Here is a 10,563-nt window from a genome sequence, read left to right on the forward strand (position 1 = left end):
GTCAATATGCTATCAAGGAAAGCCACAATTCTTTGTATCCATTCTTAAATTTCACCTGTTCATCTTTTCATTCTTTAGTTTGTTCATTTAAAGGGGAACTGAAGTCCCAATTTCTCAGACAGGTTATTAAATCTCGGTAACAAAACACATTCTTTGACGTTATAGAAAGAAATGTGCAAATCTTGAAGCACGTACTGTAGTCGCCATGTAGTCGCTAACTTGCATTAGAGTTCCCACAAACCGCGACGTGATGTGGCCCTTCCTGCTCACTAGTCACTGTAATGACTAATGTAATGTGATGTACGAGCGAATAAATACTGGATGTGCAGCAGACATTTCACCACAGAAATCTTCCAATGTGATCCACGTGCAGTTAACAAGAACGTAAGTCGTATTTGTCAGCAAAACCATCTCCAAATCAAAAGCAATATTTTTATTGCATTAAAAGAGATGTATTCACATGCCTGCTTGTTTACAATGTAATAATGATACAATACAGTACATCACCGGAAGTTTTGTTGTTTCATTCTGAATCACAGAACATGGCGCTGTGCATACAGTACTTAGACATTTTCTGTATGTTGTGATGTAAATTGATGTACAGTTACTGAGTACTTTTTACTTTTATTGTATTTTGAAATACACTCATCAGTGCTAATTCTTTCTAACCCCAAAATATTAAAATAGCATTGCAGTGCCCCTTTAACAAGCTAGTTTCTGTTTTTGAGAGTGATTGAACAGAATGTTCAGTTCTGAGTGTTAATTACACATGAAGGCATCATGTTAAGGATAACCTTACTTTTTTAAGCTTAAAGATTGATTAATTCATTATGAAGTGCATCCTGAGTACTTTCAAACTAATAAAACAATCAGTCTTGTGCTCTTAGCCATACATTTAGAAAACAGAGCTGGTGATAGAAGAAACCTTAATGTTTCTGTTCTCACAAATCAAACGTGTGTCTCTCTTGTTGAAACTGAAACCATGGCTCATGGAAGTTTGTTTTTGTGGACGCACATTCTGTTTTTAAAAGCAACCTTTTTAAAGACATCTTGTGATTTTGTGTTGTGCTGACAAAATTACACAGTCTAATTTCACAATGGTCTGTGACTGAACCCCATCAGATTCTTGGATGTTACATGGTTACAATTTTCTAGTTACAAATCTTACAAATATAAAACAGTATTAATATCTCAACTCATCCTTTGGCTGGTCACAATTGCAGGCATTTTTGCTAAACAGAACACAAATTCATTTTAAAGAAACACTTACCATGAAAGCACCATGCTCTGTTTTATGTCCAAACACTTTCGGTTTCGGACAGAAATATTGCTGTTGTCCTGTAGAAAGGTTTGTGCCAGCTCAGTCCAGTAATACAAGATATACAAATACTGGCCTTAACTTTTATTAACAGTTTAGAACAGTAGATCGTTTGAGCAAGACTCTTGACCCTTTGTAAACCTGCAGTATAAAGGTAGATTAGTTGCAATCCAGTGACTAAATCACCTTCCAACCTTGTCATTTATTATTTTCTTACACATAGAAGACATTCTAAAATGAATTTGCTATTTGCTATTATTAAATTACATTTTATTTGCTATTTCTCCTGACAATGCCCATTTTGAAAGAGGAGTACTGAATTGTCTAATTGCCCATACAGTATATACTGTAAATTAGAACAAATACAGTTATCCATTGATAATTAGTCACAATGTAACAATGAGTACCAGTTATTCAGCTTTTAAACAGAAAACCACAAGTAATTGCAGGACTACTGAACCATTATTCCAGATCTGCACTTACTACAAAAATATGCTTAAAACTTCACAAAATAATCTAAATGTGAGTAAAATATCAATGATTAATTTGTCAACAATAGGTTAACAATTCTAAAGATATTAAGGGATTTATAATTACAGTTTCAATTCATTAACCTCACTTACCCCTAGACACTGGACTGCAATGATTTGTGAAATGATATGCTCCATTCCCTTTTTTGTTTCTTGGACAGATACCCTCTGTATTTCATGGGTCTAATCTTCAATCGAACTCATCATAGTTGTTAACTTCAGATGTTTAGATAGTTCTGCCCACTTTAAATGTCATACAGAGGCTTCCAATTTTTTTTTCTACAGAACTAATGTGACAGACTTTCACAAGCTTCTCAGAGGTCTCTCAGTGAATATGAAGTATATTAATAAAATGAACTGAATTCTCCTCCAAAGGATGTTAACTCTTCTGTGAGCACTGCAGAGACGTCCTTGCTTAAAATGCACTGATAAGAAAGCATTTAAATTCATCATTCTTTCCAAGCTTGTATGAGGGGCATGCCAGTGAAGTGAGATGATTAACAATTGGAGATTGCAGATTGGAAGGGTACTGTACATGTGGTTCATTTTTGTTTGGAAAAGTGTTTTCAAAACATATTCTTTTACTTTCATGAAGAATATTTTCTGTTTTCCTTAAGAATGTGGAACTATGTCTCCGATATACAGTAAGGTAAATGCCCCTTGATGAAGACTATTCCAAGATATGTATATTTTTTTAAGTTATGGATTCACTGATTTTGAATTATTTCATATGAAAAGGATAACCACACACAAGATAGAGGAGAATTTTATTTAATGTAACACAGGCAATCAAAATAGGTGAAAAATACTTAGATTACATTTATACAGTTTTACATACTCTTTCTAAATCTACACACCCAAAGGTGTTTTCCTTATAGATTAATTGCATCAAATTTCAGATAATCAATTACAGCTGATAGACCGTAAATATAAGTAGATTTAAAACCTGTTTTACATTTACAGATTATTTAGTTTACTATTTTTTGTTATAAGGGTTGTCTTGGTTATTCTTTCATGCTTTTGGCCTTTGTATTATTTGTACACCTTTATAATGCCTTGGTTGACTGCAGCGGTTTTAAATGTTTGAACTCTTATTAAATACTTAACTTTCAGAGAATACATTTGAAAAGGAAAATGTTTACATTTATGTTCATAATTCTACTGGTAATTCAGATTACAATGCTGTATAAATGAGTCTGATTAGGGGGGTTAAAAGATTGAAATACAAGTTTATATAAAATTATTCCTTTAATATTCAAGTACATCAAAATAATTGATTTCTTGTGATTTTTTTATCTAATGAAAGTTTTAGGAGTGTTCTTCATAATGGTATTGCATACATTTAAGCCATGCTTTCCTTTACTCTTCAATTCTATACTTCATTTGGTAGTCAAAACTTTCAACAGAGTCACTCCCTTCTGGTGCATTGATAAAAAAAATATTTTCATATCTAAACACGTAGTTTAATTTGTCCTAGAAATTGTCATTACATCATGGACTGTACAATGATGGGATACCACATGTACATACACATAAGTATATTTCACAGTAAATCTGGGACATTTGACTTATTGCTAGTGGATGAACTAAAAAAGACCTTCACATTTTTTTGTATTTTCTTTTTTTTTTCTTTGCTTTAAAAGTTCAGTGTGCGTGTTCCCACCAGCATTAATCATTTTAATGCCTGTGGACAGTCTGCAAATGGAAAGTCAGCCCCATCAGAAAATCACTCAAAGTACTGCAGTGTGAATGCTAGAACACAGAAATACTTTGTGCTGTGTTATTGACAACAACAGGAGGGTTTTTTTTTTTGCGGAATGATGAAAGAATGTGATTTCTCAGAATTCTCTGGGTTTCATTCTCTGTTCTGGCATATCCACAGAGAAGCACGAGAAAATAATTGTGCTGTTGTAATCAGAAAGGAAATTAAAACCTTGATTTATATGTCTGACATTCTTCAGTGTCAAGATGAAATTTAACACGCTATCAAACACCCCTCTGCAGAGTGAAGACACCTGAGATCAGACTCTGCACTGTGTTATATTCTTGTAAGGATGTCTTTATTGACAATAGTATTTCAGCAAAATGTTTTTTTTTATTTATAAAGTATCACATTTATATAGCTGTAATAAAGAGGTTTATAACATCATTTCCCCATTTGTCTTGTCATATGAAGACCTTCTGATGACAATGAAGAAGTGTGAAAGTGGTACAATCAGGTAACATTGTAACATTGACAGTTCAGGGAAAGAGAAGTAGAGGCAGGCAGTAGAAGAGACGGACTGACAACAAAAAAGTCTAAGTCTAAGTGCATCCAAACTGGTTGATCGTTCTTCTGTGATCAGGCCCTGTGGGGGGGTGATTGAACTAATACAGGCTGCACTGCATACCAAGACCACATGAAACTTCAATGTAAACTCTTGAAGCTCTTTTGACCACGATGTTCACAGAGCCAGATTTTTGTGTTCGTAGGCCCTAGGCACTTTCACTCTGAAATGTGCAAAAAAAAAAGGGGGTGAACGCCAATTGAATTACATCGATTGACATGATGCACTTTAAACTACTCTAATGCTAAACCAAGTGCTTGATGGAGAGAGTCGACCGACCATCACTTTGATACTTCTAGTTTCTAGAACAGCCACTAGATAGCGTTTGATTATTGATTTGGAGCACCTAGGGTCAATCGCAAGCATGTTGTTTCAGCTCGTTTTTCGTAAGTCACTAGTGTTTACCTCCTTCATAGGCCCTAAAAATTTCACAGGCCCACCTGTGCCTACAGTGCCTAATGGGAAATCCGGCACTGGATGTTCAACTGTGCAGATGATATTCAACAGATAGGCAGCAGAGTCACTTTAGCCCTCATTAAATGTTAACATTAAGTTAACATCTTGCAAGATACATTCCACTGTCTGCACCTTGTACCCTTTGTTATTGATGACATATTGACTATTCATTAAATTTGCTTGACATTGAAAAAGTAACGTATCAGGCATATGTTTGAATTTCCGTTTTTCTCCCGATATTTTGGGAGCAGTCACTGTTCCATCAGCCTGCATGTTTTCAGTATTACTACATGGGAGGATACCTTGCGTTTACCCAGAGAGAAGACTTAAAACAGAAAATTGTAAAAGACTTATTGTGGTGGAGATTCACCACAGACCAAAAATAAGAAAAAAACATTTAGAACTGAAGAATACATCGGATTGTTGTTGTTTTTTTAAGACAGAAAGACAGATCGCCTTGCCAACGCATGTAACTATAACTGAGGGCAGGAGGAGGCTGTGAAAGCAATGTTTTAGACAGGAGTTTGCAGCCAACACTGAGGCCTTTTCCTTTTACCACCAAAACAAACTGAGCCAACCATAGTAATTACCATTGGATACAGTGGCATTAAAACTATTTTTTACTAATTTGAAAATAACTTTTGGGCCTTCTTTTTACCACAGAAAACAGCATTTCTGCACTGGCTGCTGCCAGTTCTGATTCAAGTCCATGCGATATTATGTTGTAGTGATCTGACACTTTAGCCTGGAAATCCATTGTGGGGATTAGAAGGAAAAATAAATATCCCACAAGCATGTGTCAGTGCCATAGAGTTTTCTAACATCTTCCTTATTCATTCTGGGCTTGTTTTAGGAAACTTACATCTTCTCGTTTTTTAATTTTTGAGAACATGAGTAGGTTATTAACATCTCTTTCGTGTGTGTGTTTTTTTTTGCATTAATTCAACACATACTGTATGCAACAGCTTTATCACAGCAATGCATAGCTACAACAGCTATGTCACATTTATTAAAAGGTAAAGAATACGTCAAGCGAAAATCTAATACTTGTCTTAATTTTCAGCAATACTACTGTGTGAAGTTTTACACTTGGAGAATCACTGATGAAACTATCCGTGAGTGCATCTTATCTCGTGGGATTTGAAGTGTGAAAGTCAAAGTACATATTTCGCCATTTGCCACACAACATCAATAGCCTGAAGCGGTGAATTTGAAAAAGTACCGTAGTAGAAAGCTGGCTTGTTTTTAAAGCGCGATGAGTGCACTTGGAGTTACTCAGCTACGGTGGCAGGAACTTCAAATGTTTCAAGCTCCTTTTTTCCCAAGTACATTTAGGAGACTTTAAAAACATTCACATGTTGTATTCATTTCTTTAATATTTTGTTTGAATTCACTCAGCGTGAAAAACCGTGTTTCTAACCGCAAGCTGTTCTTACGTGAAATAAAGTGTGAGCTTTCCAAAGGAGACACGATTCCCGAAAAGGTTTGTTTTTAACCGCCGTGAAAAGCTTCAGTAACTGGTTACACCTTTCATTGTACTCTTTAAAAAAATGTCCTCCAACTTTGTGTGCATAGTAGATCATAGATGTTTATTTTAAAGATGTAGCCCGGAGATTTAATCTATGGCATATTAGGGTTTACTCTTCACAATAGCGACACACATAAACATGCTGTTTTTGTTCTGATAGAAGGTTTTAAAAGGCTTTCATTTCTTCTGGTGAACTCTGTTAGTTCCTGTGCTTTGTAGACATATTCTGTAGGTTTTGTATGTGTGTCTTTACAATAAAACCAGCTGTACCATTTCAAAAAACAGTTTAGCTGTGACTCTTACCTGCAAATATACAACATGGGGCATCTGCAGCAAGTTTCCAGGCATTTTATTTGAGTATCAGATGTTTTATGTGAAATGCCGCACGTCTTTATGACCTAATTTCAAAAGTATATTCTGAATGAATTCTCTTTTGAAATCATATGTTGTATCGTAGATCACACTTAAGTTGAGAATGATTACATTTTAGTATATGGAGAAAAATGATCACACATCCCGCTGAGCTAAACTAAGCAGCAGGGATTTCTATTAACAGCAGTTTATACATTGGAATTCCGGTAATACACAGCGGTATTCCAGTAGATTACAATTTTCCTAAGTGTGCAGTGATATTCATTCCAGGACTGCTGTCCACAAGGTTTTAAAAGTAATATACTGTGCAGTCCTCAAGCACTAAGGCCTAGAAACAGTAGTAATATAGACCAAGTGAAAAATTCAAATGAAGTCTGAGAATGAAAGAATGAAAATGAGAAAATACACCAGAACTCCAAGGGTGAGTATCACTGGACTGGCAGAATGCAAATGCACATGCTACTAGAAAAAAAAATGTCGAATAATATAAAATTATTTGCAAGTTACTGGAAAGGCACTCATTCATTTCGGGCCCACTAAATGAATTAAAAGTTACTAAAACTGAATTTGTTTATTTGGGTTCCCCTATGAACCCAAATACCCCTTGTGCAAAGCAAAAGATCTACAGTGGTTGTTTTTGTAGGTACATTCTGTAGTTTTGTGTGTGTTTGGAGCACAATCTTTTTCATTCATCCATTTTAATCTTCCAAAAATCTATAGTAATTAGACCATATTTTCTAATAGTTATACTCTCCATGTATATCCATTTGGTGTCCTTTGTCCTCAGCTATAAACTATAATTAACATATGTGCAATATTTTAATAATTTAATGCTTTTCTTAATACGAAAGAACTTAAGAAAAAGAAGCGTTTGAGACGGTGTCTCCAGTATGTTCTGTTAGAGACTTTTCTGATTGCAATCTGTGAAGACAGTTGAAGCTTGAATTTTTCCATCTTGTCGTTGATGCGAAAAAGATGGCAGTTTGAAAACTCAGCTCTCCTAAAAAACATCCATGTGTTCTTAACGAATTGCTGAATATCAATACAATTTGCTTTCCTAATTGGCACCTTATCTCTTTTAAAAAATTTCTGCACAACTGGTAAAGCATTTGATCTAAAAGGTTTTAAACTATTTCTAGGGGAAAGCCAACAAGTGGCATATAACCTGGTTATAATGTTTGTAGTAACCCTGTCTAATGGGATGTGTCAAGGTAGCAATGTACACATGCTTTCAATATTATCTGATGTCTTTTTACAAGACCACATATAATTTGTCTTATAAAAGCTTAGTCTATTAACTGAGAGATCTTCAGTCCGGATAAAAAGGCATCAATATTTTCAAGAAAACATTTTTTTATTATTATTCAGCTATATATTATATTCAGGTGTTTTATTTGTTTTTTTTAAGACAGGGATCATAAACTGATACCTGACCAGACCATTAATCTTAAAATAGTTTTGACAGGCACAACTAGTCCTCGTAAAAGCTATTTCCTCCCTGAAGGCCTAAAGCAATCAAGAGCCATTGGAGGTTGTACTTAAACACGCATATCTGCCATGTCGAGCAACCTATTTGAAGAAAAACCACAATTACCTCTACCACACCTCTTCAAACGATGCTTTTGTGATTAATTTCCTTTGAACATCATTTAAAGTAAATGCCTAGGAGGGACAGTTTCAACTGGAGAAGCAAGTTTCAATGGGTCTTGTTTTCGTCTGGCTCGGCCCTGTCCATTACCTAAAGACTTGCATTTGCTCTCCCCGAGCGAAAGTGTCAGCTGTATGTTAGCAAGGTGTTTCATGAATCTTTGTCTTAGTGTATTCGTTTTTGGGAGGGAGTGGGGGTTCTGGTGAAACAATGCAGTTTCTGAACGACAGTAAATCTCTCATTCAGAATAAATGCATTTTCCGGTTAAACTAAATACCTGTAAAAGCTTAAATCTTTTTGTTTCCTCTGGAGTATTGCCTTCTTTGCTTTTTCCAACTTGGAAGCTTTTATTTTTCACATAATGTTTGCCAAAGGTTGATTCATCTCAGTAGTATAATTCCTTATTACATTAGTGGGCCCTGCTGTAGTAATATGCAATTATTTGCCCAAAGGCTAAAGTTGCAGAAAACACAGAGGAACACCTCTTGATTATATACTGTAAAGCACAACACTTTGACTTCCAAATATATATATCATAATTAAGGGATAAGCTATCTCATAATTTTGATTTATAGTATCAATGATTAACTAAGACAATACTTCAGATAACATTTATACATATTAAAGACTGATTAAAGATTATTTTAAACCCTAACCCTTTAAAAAATAAGGTTTGCACAAACTGCATGCTGCAAAGCTTTGATGACGGCTCTTATGCCAGTGTTGTACTATAACAGGACCTTATCATGTCTAACAAAAAAAAAAATTGAAACTCTTGAGTGTTACTGCAACAAACTTTCAATGCAAAATTGAATCCACATTAGTTCAGATTTTTATATAAAATAGTAAAGGGCAAATATATTTTAATTAACATTGATTAGTATTAAATTAGTAAAAACTAATTCCTTACCACAACAAAAATTTTTAGATGTTATAGAGTCTGTAAAAATTAATTATCTTTTGTGGTGTGTAAAACTTTATGTGACTGCAAAATGTGTTGTAAAATATTTTAACATGGTTACAAACAATAAATCTAATACCACCAGCTCTGAAATAAAATCACATTTTACAAAGCTAAAGACATAACCACTTGATATTTTAAAATGTAGAGATTTAATATACAATTTGAGAACAAATGAACCACAATACCACAACTCCCCAAAATCCAATAAAATGTACAGAAACAGTTCTGCTTATGCAAATGCTGCACCAGATAAATAGTTCATTTAACCTTTACTGGGATGGTGGTTTGGGTTCACAGTTTCACTGTCCAACTCCATAACTTAAAGCAGATTTTTAAAATAGTGCAAATAACTGAGGCTTCATTTCATGAGAAATAACAACATCCAAGAATCAGATGCTTTGCGGATGTTTCAGTATTTAAGTATAAGTTTTGGCTTAGTCTGCTTGGTTAAGAGGTAGCCTCCTGGCAATAGGACAAGGAGGCTTGACCCCCCATTCAGTGGAGTTAACCAAGTAGTAGCTACAAAGGTGGAGATGGGGTGGAGGCAGAAGGAATTTGACATAAAATGCAAGAGGTGTAAGAGTACAGATTCTGTGGCAGGAAGGGACAGAGATTGCTGATCTCTTCCACCTAATGCATGTTTTGGTACTTACATGAAAAGGCACCACAAGTTCAACTTTATAGGAAATGCTTATGATTTCCAGAACAAAAATACAGGCATGCCTTCCAGTCTTGTGAACCTATATCCATTACATACGATCAGTATTCAGTATCCATGCAAACAAGATCAGACCTGAAGTGTACTGTGAAGGTCTCTGAGACTTTGACGTTTTTGATTAGTTATGGTGCTTATGTTAATGTATATAAGATTGGAATAATTATTCCATTGTGCCCCTGAGTTTGTTCTGTTTATTGCATTGGATGTGTTTGTGAGGCAGGTGTGTCTGCACGTGTGACGGGCTGTTCCCCGATTTGTGAGCCTGTCATTGGTTATCATCCCAGTGACATACCACCATTACAGTTTTTACATCCAACTATCGATTGAATTTACTTTTCTGTAATTTCGCTTACTTTATGTATAAGGTTTGTGCTATTTTTCAACACCAGTCTGTTTCTATTTGATTTTCACATAAATCTGTTTCGTGCAGAGGTCAATGCTCTTTTTCTCGTGCCTCATCATTACCAAATGACTGAAAGGCATGTTTCCATGTCTTTAATAATTAATATCTCTTCTTTGGTTTATTAAGATTTGACTATGTTCCAACAGGTTACCCTAAAGAAATCCTCATCTAAAATGAAGCCCATTGCGCAAACATACATAACATGTAAATATACCCAACTCCCCAGGTGGGGCTGCACAGTTGGTTTCAATTTAGGGTTGGAATTAGTCAGCCAGGGCTTTCTTGACCACCATTGAAGC

Source organism: Atractosteus spatula, chromosome 1, assembly GCF_055471065.1.
Source record: "Atractosteus spatula isolate fAtrSpa1 chromosome 1, fAtrSpa1.hap1, whole genome shotgun sequence".
NCBI classification, from domain to species: domain Eukaryota; kingdom Metazoa; phylum Chordata; class Actinopteri; order Semionotiformes; family Lepisosteidae; genus Atractosteus; species Atractosteus spatula.